Below are 13,076 nucleotides of genomic sequence, written 5' to 3'. Positions count from 1 at the left end.
AAATCTGGGGGGTGGGCGGACGCTGTCCACCTTAGCCACACTCATGAAATGAGCCAGACATTCTAAGTGACAGCGGGCCATAGCAGAGACTCTCGTTATAATAATACGAATGTCACTCGGCTTTCCAATTATAATGGACACTCGCTTTCCACATTCCGTCGCCAGGTGTCGTGTGATACCGCTTTCACTGACAAACAATCTATATTCTTCGTGTGAAGGTGATTGATTGACTGGTGAAATTGAGGCTGTCAAACCCAGCTCTGGGCACTTGTAAGAAGGCAACTGATTGGTTGATTTATGACATTTAGGCTGTCAAACCAAACAGAGGGGCGTTTTCGGTTATTCACTGCTTCAGAAAGTGAGAAGAGGGAGTTGGGGTGGTAGAATGGCAAAATAAAGAGAAACAGAAAAGAAAGGGGATGAGGTAGTTACAATAATCTAAAGGTGGAACTGGGGGAGATCACCCACATTTACACTGAGAATTAATAACTAGAGAGACTGGACAGCCAAGCACTGTGGCACTCTCGGCCATCCAGTGCTAAAGACAGTGAAAAGAGCGAATAGGAGTGATTGAACTGCAAAATACAGAGATCCTGAAAATATAGGAGACTAAATACAAGGATCCAAAGGTGAGACAGGAAGTCATAATTAGATAGGCTGGACAGATAATGAAGCGGCAACAGATGCAACGTAAAAGGCTAAAAGTGGCTGCAGGTAAGGCCGAAAGGACGCTACGAGCATCCTTTTTAGTAATGCCTACAGTGGGGGCGCCGTGGGTGTGAAGGCAGTTTGCTAGAATCACGTCTTCAGGTGGAATTAGTGACCGTTTTCTACGCTTCAGTGCATTGTCTTCGTTTGCCTGACCTACTAATTACCATTAGTCTGGGTTCTAAGCTAACAACTGGCTTCACAGCAAACTCGGGATTTATTCAGGGTCTTGCTCAATTAGCCGACGTTTATTCTTGCAACTTAATGCCAAATGTCGTGAGTTTCTACGTCACGCAACAGGTGGGAGTTGCGTTTTATGTGAGTTGGGGCAACTGTTCGGATACATACATACATACATGACCGTATCTATTTCTGCATCTCCACATGAGTTCAAAGTGCCAAATATGACTATAAGTAGATGGTTAAAAATTATATATATTATATAATATATATATATATATATATATATAGATATATATATATATATTATATATATATATATATACATACATACTACATACATATATTATACATACACACACGCACATATATATATATATATGATATTATATAATATAATAATTATATATATATTATTATATATAATTTATATATTAACATTAACATATATTAAACAATAGGACCTCATTGAAAGTGGATGGTACCTAACGGAGATATTTATTAAAAAAAGTTACAAGCTTCCTAGGACTAATCTTCCTCGATACTTGACAATGAGGACGATTAGTCCTGGAAAGCTTGTACCCCCGCCCCTTTTTTTTTATAAATATTTCCGCTAGATACCATCCAGTTTCAATTGTATTAATGCACATAAATTTTTTTTAAGTGATAAATCTAATTATATATATATATATATATAGATATATATAATATATATATAATATAGTATATATATATATATATATAATATATATAAATATAATATTGAAATAACTTATCCCATCACCGTGATTCATATAGATCATTCGAGCTACAAATGTCCTTTAATATCTAATTCGCTCTACCTCGGAATTGATATATGAAAATATATCATTCCGAGGTAGAGCGAATTAGATATTAAAGGACATTTGTAGCTCGAATGATATTATATATGATATATATATATATATATATATATATATATATATATATATATATATATAAATGTTTATATAGATATATGTATGTATGTATGTATGTATAATACTGCTGGATTAACGTGAGGTTAAAGTCAGCCATGATCGTGCGTCTGACACCGCGATAGGTGCTAACGACACAGGCCACCACCAGGCTGTGGCTGAAAGTTTCAAGGCCCGGGGCTGAGTTTCATGGGCCGTGGCTGAACGGAAAACTCTATGGGCGTTTTTTACTGGTGTTTCTTGTAAAGACGTTTAAGTAAGAAGCTAAAAAGGCAATATTTGATAATGTAGAAGCTAATATTCAAATTCCGCAGAACTTGAAAAAAATAATCGAAAAAATGCATTTTAATGATCACAATTACTATACAATTACATCACTATCACCTGACATATTCTCTTAATTAATCGTTACTTGGACACTTTTCCCTTCCTTGTTTTTTAAAAAAAGTTTTCTTGTCCTGAAACACTCGTAAATTAAGTAACTTAATAATGCCGTCCATTAGCGCCTCTCGCGAAAGTAATTGAGGACAGCCACTTCTGGGTGGTAGACAGATTGGTTAAAAGCCCCCAGAGGTACTTCCTGGGGAGCTCCCTATTACCGCTTAGCGTGTCATGGGTTTCATCGTGGCCAACGTGTCTCTAGTGTTTAACCTAACAACAATGGTTACGCGAAGGCGAGAGATTCGTGGGAAGACAGAATTCACCTGTTTACTGTTACGTAAGTTCGCGGTATGAGGTTGACGGAAAGGCTTTTATATATAATGTAAAAATATCCTAACCCTGAATGCAATGTGTTAGGTCAGTTCGTAGTATAAGGTTGACGAAAAGGCCGCGAAAAAATGCTGCAAAAAACATATAAATCTTATTTGACAATTCCAGAAAATTGCCATTATTATATGTGTACGATTAACAATATCCAAAATATGATGAATAAAAACTCTGTGCCGAGTAATGGATATATTAAACAAAATTACTTCAATTATTTATAAAAGATGTCTGTCGGTTGAACTCTACGGAGGGGCCATTTACGAATATTTTCCGAACAATGACATAAAACTCGATAGAAAACGAGCAATGCAGAGACAAGTAGAAGGCTGAATTATTTTCTGTACGTTAGCAATAAAGGAGATGATTTCCACTAAATGTACAAACCCAACTTTAAATAAAAACCGAATTACTAAATTATTTATGCTGACTAAAAACTGATCCTTTAACGAGCTCTCTCAACCTCCAAGTATGGTTGGTTCTTGGTCAGCCTGACGGTCCCTTCCCCGCCTTGACAACCGCCCCCCCGCCCCCCTCCCTCCAGCACGCTGAACCAGATCCGGTTCTTAAAAAGGTTCATTAGCATAACCTGTTTTCTGTCCGTTTGAGGAAAACGTGTATTTACCTAAACTTGCAGTTATTGTCGTCCTACGGGGCTTTCCTGGAGCAAGAGCCCGTGACAACTTATGTATAAAAGAAAAGAAAGGGGTACTGTTTTTAATATAGAAAGATGTATGGTCTTCATTACCTTCGCTTGCCTTCTCTATCATTGGGAAAATTATAGATTCTAAAATAAACGCCATATCTAGTTCGTCTACGAGAGGAGCTGTCTCTATATTATTATCATTACTGCCCATGTAGTGGGCACACTTTCTAGCGGAACAAGGAAAAAAGGTCCATCAACTTGCTTAACAAAGTTTCTACTGAACTGCAGGGCTTAAAGGTACGTGAAAGTATAAATAAATAAATGAATAAACTTTTGAATACGTAATTAAAAACACAACAATTACAGATATACAAAACATGAAGAACAAAGAGCTGTGAAGTAAAAAACAAAAAATTGAAGACAATCATCTTCCCCTTCCATTTCCAGTGACCCTATTGAAAGTTCCCTCTTCTTCTCCTCACTCCTCACCTCACTCCCTCCTTCCCTCCTACTTTATGAATGACTTCCTTCAGGATTTCTTTATTTCTTTTTACCTCCATTCAGGATTTCTTTCCGTTAGAGGATTCAATCATCCCATTACTGCTCTCATCGACCCCAAACTATCTATCCGCCGGTACTTCTCTCTCTCTCTCTCTCTCTCTCTCTCTCTCTCTCTCTCTCTCTCTCTCTCGTAGCCTCAAATCTCCATCCATCTAATACCTTTGATCTCGTGATTACATCTTAATTAGTTCGGTGCCCTGAAGATAAGGTTGCTACTTACCTTTATCTCTTCAGTTCATCTATTCGGTCTGAGGAGGACGAAATCCCGACATCATTTCTTTGTCAACACCTCCGTGGCAATTCAGCCTGATTCGGGTCTTGTAGCTCCGGAGATATAGCGCGTCAAAAAAATGTCAAGATCTGCGTCTGCAAAAAAAAAAGAAAGAAAAAAAAGAAAAAAGATAAATAAATAAATAAATAAATAAATAAAATAAATACATAAATAAAATAAATACATAAATAAAATAATAATAAATAAATAAACAAACAAATAAATAACTAAAAAGTTTAATTTTCATATTAAATAAAATATTTCTTAATAGCTGTTACTGTTCTAAGTTGCCTTTCTCGGTCTTTTCGTCTGTGTTGAAGCAAACTCTCCAAAGTTTTTTATGAGTGCAGGAGTAAATTATTCTAACGAAAAGCAGATAATTAATTTCCTCGTAGATATATAAGAATTAAAAATAACTTGGCCTATGGTTCATAGATATATAGTAATTAGATAAAACAAAGTGAAAATCAAAGACGCAGTTCAACTAAATGGATCCGTTAAAGTTACTGAATAGCTTCCGGCTTCCATTAGCCTTATTTATTTCACTAAAAAAACAAATCAATAACGCCAAGGATGAACAGATTTCGACGACACTTAATAACATTCGTTTTATGACCATCTCAAGACGAGCAAATTTTTTTTTTTACGATTTTGAAGGAAAAGAAGCCAGACGGCCCCCTTCCCCCCCTGTTATTATACCGTATGGCGATTTTTTCCACTTTCAATATTTACATCTGGCTTGTGTTTATGACGGAGGGTGGAATGTGGCTTGGCAGAGGTGTGGCAATATCTTCAGAGTGCTCTTGGTCTCACTCTTCCTGATCGTGAGCTGATACAAATAATGGGGAGACTTTTAGCTGCTGATGTTTCCTTGCTAAGGACAAAGTGTCGATCAGGTACCACTGACTAATTTCGTGTGAATTCCTAAATGACTCCCTGTCCACAGTTCGACATCCAACTACTATTCTTTCTTTATAATTCCGACCGCATTTACTCTTCTTTGTAACTTGTATATGAGATAGTTCTTCAAATTCCTCCTCGTTTAAGCTGATCAGTAATATACTTTCTAGTTTCTGATTACAAGCAACTAGGACTGATTTCATTACCTTAACGTCAGGTTTTTTTTCTTTGTACTCATAATCAATTTACGGGTCAAATTGCTAGTGGTAAGTGGTAATGAATCGTAATTTCAGAATAATCAAATAGTTATTTGGCATATATATATATATATATATAATATATATATATATATATATATATATATATTATATATATATATAAAGAGAGAAGGAGAGAGGAGAGAGGAAGAGAGAGAGAGAGAGAGAGAGAGAGAGAGAGAGAGAGAACTGGAGAAAACCATGATAACGTTATTCTTAACGATTCCTTCATCACATTCATATATATCTCTACAAGTCAGTCATTTCATTACGTCATACCTTATTCATTTTAAAACGGCACGGTTTAAAGATTGTTTAAACATGGCCTGTTTTTCAGGCCACACTTTAAATAGCGGTGTCCTTCCTGCCTCCTGATAATATAATGCTTTGTCGTTTCACTGTCAAGTCACAAATGGGACCCCGAAATTTGCCCACATTTTGTTGACATGCGATACGAGAGTTGGGAATTCGCGGCGCCCTCTCTTCTTATTCCGAAGTCTTCAGACGTGAGTACGTGAATTCGTTTTTGTTCTCAAAAGACTACACGACTTCTGTTTGCTTTCACACACTGCGAGAAACACGACACGATCGCGTCTTTCTCTGAGGGGACAAAGTGGGTCTAACATAGTTCTCTCGGTGTTTTATGGAGGAAAAAGCGATGTCCTAATTAGAAACATTGACAACATTTATATTTTTCATTTTTTTTTTCAATAATCTATTCGTTTCATAGTATTACTTTTGGACGTGTTTTCCTCTTTCTTGTATCAAGTCATGTTTTATTTTTAATTGCAAAAGCTCTTTATTTGTTCCATTGTCAATAGATGTATCGTCATTTCTACAATTTTTAACTCCATCTAACAAATGATTAAATACTCTGTCAATATAATAAATTAAGGTAGGAAATTGATACTAATCAAAGGACTCTGACAAATACTGTCCCTATCTATATGTGTATGTATATATTATATTATATATATATATATATTTTATATATATATACGAGTATATATATATATTATATTATATATATCTATATATATATACGAGTATAATATATACGAGTAGGATATAGATAATTAGATCATATATATATAGATATGTGTGTTGTGTGTTTGTGGGGGTTTGTGTGTTTGTGTTTGGTCGTATACATACACATATATATGTGTGTGTGCGTGTATATATAGAAAACAATCTAAATGAATATCAAAGAAATTATATGCCTTTAAAGTGGTATGAAGCGAAAACAACGCCAATATCTTTCTGGATGAATAAGAAACAACACAATATCTCAAGATATAACCTAACTGTAAATCTCACGAGTGATTCTCACTTTGGCAACAAAATGAAGAAAAGAGACTGAAGAAATGATTCTCACTTTGATCTCACCCAGTCTCCGTAGCAGAGGTTAAGGCGCTCATATATTCCACAGAATTATGGTCTACCTTTTTAAACCTTTTGAACATCGTTAATAGATGTGGTCGGAAATGTTGTTTTGATGTGTATTTGTTTTAAAAGGGACTGTGAGAAGTAGAATATCTTCAGCAAATATACAGACGGAGGACGAAATGATAAAATATTTTTCATAAATAAATAAAATAAAGAGAAAATAAAAATTAAAAAAAGATTGGGAAAAATTACAACACGCGGAATAAGTAGTTCGATATATAATAAGATAAGAAAATAGTAATTTGTAAAATAAAAAATGGTAAAAATAAAGAAATATTTTTCTGTAGATTGCCTTCGAAATTTCATATAAAAATAATTGAAAATTACAATATACTGTAAGTAAATAAATGTATAATTATAAAAAAAATAGTTAAACAAACTTTCTTTCAGTACATGGGTTTCGATTGTGGGAATTTAGCATATAGGAAGTAGGTAAATAGATGAATATTTAAAAGATTATGAAAACAAGATAACGAGTCCACCACTACCAAAAATACTAGAATAAGTAATAGGGAAAAAAAATTATTTTAGCAGATGGGCTTCGATTCTTCATAAGGTATTATCCCTGCGATCATATGCCCCAGCCATAAATAAAGCGCCGAGTGATGGCAGAATCATCCTATTTATAACCCAGAAGTAGGTTTCTATGTTCTTCGGCTGAGCGAAGGCTACCTATGACGCCTGGTGTCACTTGGCAACGTCTTCCCCTCCGCCAGTGAGTTATCCTGGTACTGAAGAAATACCCACTTTCAAAAGGCTTTGCGGGCATGTCTTTCGAAAGGCTTTGTGGGTACGTCTTTCGAAACGCTTTGTGGGTACGTCTTAAGAAACGCTTTGTGGGCACGTCTTTCGATAGCTTTTGTGGGTATGCATGTCTTTCGAATGAATTTGTGGGTACGTCTTTCGAAAGGACTTGTGAGCATATCTTTCGAAAGACTTTGTGGGCACGTCTTTCGAAATGTTTTGTGGGCACGTGTTTCGAAAGGCCTTGTGGGCATATCTTTCGACAGGCTTTGTGTTTCGAAATGCCCTGTGGGCATATCTTTAGAAAGTCTTCGTGGGCATGTTTTTCGATGGGCATTGAGCTGACTATGTCTTTGGCACGTGGGCAAGCAACCTGCGTTTTCTGGCTTGAAGGCTAGAAGTGCTTTTTGCCTGTTGACAGACATTAAATTTCAGGAGCTGACCTCCAAACCTTCCTGTCCTATACTTTAAATTTCTCTTCTCCGAGACCTCGATTAATTATATGTTGAATCAAAGTAATGCTGACAAGCGTGACTAATTACTTTGATGTTTATCAGATATGAATAAAAATATAAATTCAAATTTGACATTAACTGCATTTTTTTTGTGGGAGAGTAAACAATCCGAAACTTTCAGTAAAATCGAATCTATTTGATGTTTCAGTTGTAAATTACTAAATTTTTCACGGAACTGTTTTTAATCGATTCGCTCGTCTAGAAAATTATTTTTTTATTTATTGATAAATTTGGTGTACCAGATCAATCATTTTTCGAATAGTAGTACAATTCATCACTCTCATAAAACAAACATCTAGTTAGGTGTTATCTCTACATTTCCTTTTTTTTTTAAAGCATGTAATGACACATTATGATAACGCACAACAGAAATATTTGCCATCTTTGTCAACTTTTCGATCATCGACACAATCAGCATTTCTTGCATCACGATTTCCCAAACAGCGCCGCGATTTCGCAAAACTCGAAACACGAACATTCAAACGACCACGTCGTCTTCTGAAACGGCGCTGTCCCAAGTTCCCCCAACAATGTTCGCTGACTCCGCCAGAAGTATTTCACTCACGCAGGAGGAATCTCCTCCTGCTTCAGAGCACAGAGCACACGGCCGTATCAAACAACTTCTAGTGGAATCACAAACCTTTACGTTACGTTTCGGTACTGTTGGCAACAGCAAGATAGCGTTTCTTGGGAGCAGGGAAAGATGATAATGATTTACTTCAGTTTATCAGTTTTTTAATATATATATAATCGGTTGTTCTTCGCATGCATGCATATATATTACGTATAAATATTTTTATGCATTTACACACACACACACACACACACACACATATATATATATATATATATATATATATATATATATATATATATATATATAGAGAGAGAGAGAGAGAGAGAGAGAGAGAGAGAGAGAGAGAGAGTTTATCAAGCTGTATGTCTATCTCTTGTCTAGCAATCCAAATACCCCACTTCAATTAATTAGACGCATAAAGACGATGTGTTTAGAAGATAATAGATATTTCATGTATTTATGGAGCATAATGTAGGAAGGATATCACAGACTAGTTTAAATTACTTCAGGTAATATTCGAGAGAGAGAGAGAGAGCGAGAAAGAGAGAGAGAGAGAAGGGGGGGGAGTTAAAAACTCAAAGAAAAATACATAGACCTTCAATCTGTAAATATGTATAATCAATTCCGTTTTTATTAGGTGGCCCAACAAACAACTTACCAGAAATACTACTTGAAATGAAATTTAAATCTAAACATACATATATATATACATACATACATACATGCAGCACCATCACAAGACTACAAGGACCCCTGCGGTTCGTGCCAGATCAATATCCTAAAGTGGTTTCTACAAAGGATGTAATCACCAGCGTGTCCTACCAGGGCACCATCTGTGGTCAGGCGAATGAATACCAAGGCCTTTTGACTGCCCGCCTCCTTTTGTTACAGACACACATACAAACACACACACTCCTCTAGAAATCCTGTTCGTTTGTTTCTTTTCTCTAGAACGATTTATCTAGAGGAATCTAGAATAGGATGACACTGGTCGTCTCGGAGAGAAATAGATACAAGTGTAGAATAAATTTGCATAAATAATGTTCGCAGCATAAAGTGCATACGTGGGTGCGTGTACGCGTGTTTGTGTGTTTGTGTGTACGTGTGACACTCCCTCTTACTAGACGGGAGTAGTACGCCGAGCCAAGTGGTCGCGAAGGCATAGGTCTTGTGTGGGAGGGGGAGGGGGAGTTACGTGCCCAGCCCAGCCGGGTATGTGGGAATGCGGGTACTCCTTGCCACAGAATGAGCGGGGTTCAGCTGAGTTTACTCTGAACAGTGCTACCGATTACATACTTTATTATTCTTCGTCAGCTGTGCCGCGCTTTTGTTTGTTTACAGTGATTTTGAAAGTGCGACGCCTACACACACACACACGTAGCGTTCTATGGAGGCAGAAGGAGAATTGGCCCAAAAACATTGGTCTTAGTGTAGTGATTTGATTCCTACGAGAAAGGAAGTGTACGAGTATGTGTCGACATCGTTTTGTGTTTCTTACATAAATGCATCCCCAGCAGATGTGTGACGATAATATGTAACGATAAGCAACGAGTTATGCAAAGAGTTTTGCACTAATACCAAGACTGGCAACTCTCAACAGCATCACTTAACCTTATCAAATCCACACAAAGCAAATGAATGACTGCTTTGTCTGCGTTATCGAACCGGTGCAAAAATGAATCATCGCTGTGAAATGAGGTGATGAAGTTATTTAGTGATTCGCTAAATATAAATACAAAGGAAGTTCATTGCTTTTAAAAAGCAATAAGGCTTCCTTTAGATCAATGTAGATTTAAATGCTAAGATAACCTGTATCTTTCTGTTGTCTCGTTACGAATTAATTGAGAATTACGACATATTTTAATGTAATACAAAGCGGGAGTGTCAATTCTATTTCATGTTTTTCGTAACATTAGTTTATAGATACTTGGGCTTACTAGATGAACAATCGCTTTTCATTCACTAGAGAAAATACACACTCGCAAATTACCTCAAGGAATAAATAAGCAATGTCCCAACTTACATTACACGTTATCCTTCAAGCTATAGACTACATTGTTAGGACTGTAACTGATTATCGGATTATAAAATTGTTAATGAATATCATTTAGCAATCATGTTATTAATAATAGTTATTGACTAAGATTCTATGGTGCTTATAGCCATTACATCTTAGAGCTAGAGCCTTTGGGAAGATAATTCTTTGGCAAATCAATATCCTCGGGTAAATCCAAAACATCGGACACTTAAAGCTCTCAAAACTGCCATTTGTTTATCTGTTATAGATAAACTATGGAGTAATATGCCTTAAGATGCGTTTTTGTGGGTGTTTGTAGATTTAAGTTAATTTTAGTGATATGTTACAAACTCATTAGCGTTTGCTTTGCCTTGTCTTCTGAGATTTCTCATTATAATTTCCATGATATTTTTTCAATAATTAATTTATGTCACGCGAAAGAGAATCCGTTCACTATAAAACAACAACAACAACAACAACAACAACAACAACAACAACAATAATAATAATAATAATAATAATAATAATAATAATAATATTTTTCTTCACTCAACTTCGTTTGTTATTGCAACAGCAACTGCGTGTTCTTGTCTTCATCAGTGGAGACAGACTTCAGAATTCTTCTTTTCCTATTTATGATCAAATTAAATTCTCAATGATACTAATGTCAATCTTAATTTACTTATATAAATCGCGTCTTACACATGTATAATTCTGGCATAACGAATACATAAAATAATAAACGAACCATTTCCCCCAACAGTTAGCAATCAAACACATACTCATCGCGCATGCGTCATTTGCTCTCCTTCATACATAATGACGCTACAGGTACGACGAGCGGAAACTCGCCTCGCAAGGAGCTATGAGTACGTTTTTTGTCTCCGCGCTCCTATGGGCTTCGTGCTAAATCCATCATCTGCGTGTGAATCATTTCTCTTGTACCTGGGGAAGCTATTTTTGTTCACTTGATCACCTTAATGTCGCCCTTCCCTTTGCTGAGCACCGTCCTTTCCCCAGCTTGATTTATCTTTTATGTAATTAAGCTTCAGTTGGTTTTCCAATACAGACTATTTTGGATGTATTACCAACAATTTTGAATGTTTTACACATAATTCTGACCGGTGTACACAAATTTGGATGTTTTACACAATTTTGGTTGTCTAACAATCAAATTGGGATGTTTTACAAACAGCTTTTAATGTTTTATGTAAGTTTGGCGTATTTTACACACATTTTTGGATGTTTTCACAAGCATTTTGAATGTTATACACACAATTTTGGATATATTGGCTACTCAGTGCTCATGTGTTTTCCTGGGAATTTTGTAAATGCCACACACTGCTGTTGCCAAAATGCTATTAGATAGATGATCATCCCCTAATTATTCATCTTATCATTTCATAAATCTGAAATTCAATTCTTACTATTATTTCATATTTTCTTTCACGTGATATTCGTCATTAGCGCTCAATTTTTATAACTTTTTTTTATTCAAGTCCTTTTCTTATTAATGTAAGAACATCATCTTTCACGTCATGTTCATGTCTGTTTTTCTGTCTTTTCTTCATGTCTAATATTTTAAAACTTTTCAAACACACACACACACATATATATATACTACAAATTTATATATATATATATATATATATATATATATATATATATAGATGTATATATATGTAATATATATGCACAATATATATATATATATATATATATATATATATATATATATATATATATATATAGATACCAATACATATGGTACATACATGTAAACATACATACATACATACTATCCTTGATTTCGTCATACAGCACAAAAACAGACTGCCGCCAACGACGCGTGTCGCTAGCGACGAAACTCCAGTTAAAAGCCTACAAAAAAAAAAAAAAAAAAAAAAGCGCAAAACAAACGTTCCGATTTCGTCAGATTCGGCACCGCCGCCGTTAGACGGTAAAAATTAGCAGGGGAGGAGGAGGAGGGGAGGAGGAGGAGGAGGAGACTACAAATCACCTGATAAATCAGATTAGACCCTGGTAATCACATTTGCCGGTTTAGAAGGGTATGGTAAACGAATTTGCACGGGAAAGAAGAGGGGATTAATGAAGAGGAATGGGAAGTGGAAAAGGGAAGATACGTAAGGTAGACAGTAGCGTTATTTGGGAGTCCGAAGGTAGAGGAGAATCAGCTGCTTGATGCAGACACAGAGACGTATAGATAGATAGGCAATGAACGCATAAATACACACGCGCGCAAGCACACACACACACACACACACACACATATATATTATATATATATATATATATATATATATATATATATATATATATATATATATATATATATATATATATATATATAATATATATATATATATATATATATATATATATATATATATATATACATATCTAACGAGGCCAACAAGGTACTGAGTGTTACGATCAATGCCTTAAATCATACAGGCTTAGACAATCATACAGAACAGTATCTTATACTGAAAGTTACGAGCATGATTTGGAA

General features: G+C 35.5%; 1 protein-coding gene and 1 long non-coding RNA gene across 4 annotated transcripts in view; one reads left to right on the top strand and one right to left on the bottom strand.

Annotated features, from left to right (window-relative positions):
• Positions 1 to 4,042: 4,042 nt before the first annotated feature.
• The window catches only part of LOC135225171 (uncharacterized), a 302,389-nt gene continuing 293,355 nt past the window's right edge, over positions 4,043 to 13,076 (bottom strand). Inside the window, exon 4 of the long non-coding RNA XR_010316923.1 lies at positions 4,043 to 4,182. This is a non-coding gene — a long non-coding RNA (uncharacterized LOC135225171). The remainder of the gene's footprint in view (positions 4,183 to 13,076) is intronic.
• The window catches only part of LOC135225170 (FMRFamide receptor-like), a 355,663-nt gene continuing 352,347 nt past the window's right edge, over positions 9,761 to 13,076 (top strand). For all 3 annotated transcript variants that reach the window (XM_064264420.1, XM_064264421.1, XM_064264419.1), the window contains exon 1: positions 9,761 to 9,993. The gene's annotated coding sequence lies outside the window, so the exon portion shown is untranslated. The remainder of the gene's footprint in view (positions 9,994 to 13,076) is intronic.

This window comes from Macrobrachium nipponense, chromosome 13 (genome assembly GCF_015104395.2).
Source record: "Macrobrachium nipponense isolate FS-2020 chromosome 13, ASM1510439v2, whole genome shotgun sequence".
In the NCBI taxonomy this organism is placed as follows: domain Eukaryota; kingdom Metazoa; phylum Arthropoda; class Malacostraca; order Decapoda; family Palaemonidae; genus Macrobrachium; species Macrobrachium nipponense.
Note: the sequence above shows the minus strand (reverse complement) of the source record. Positions and strands in the feature narration are given on the sequence as shown.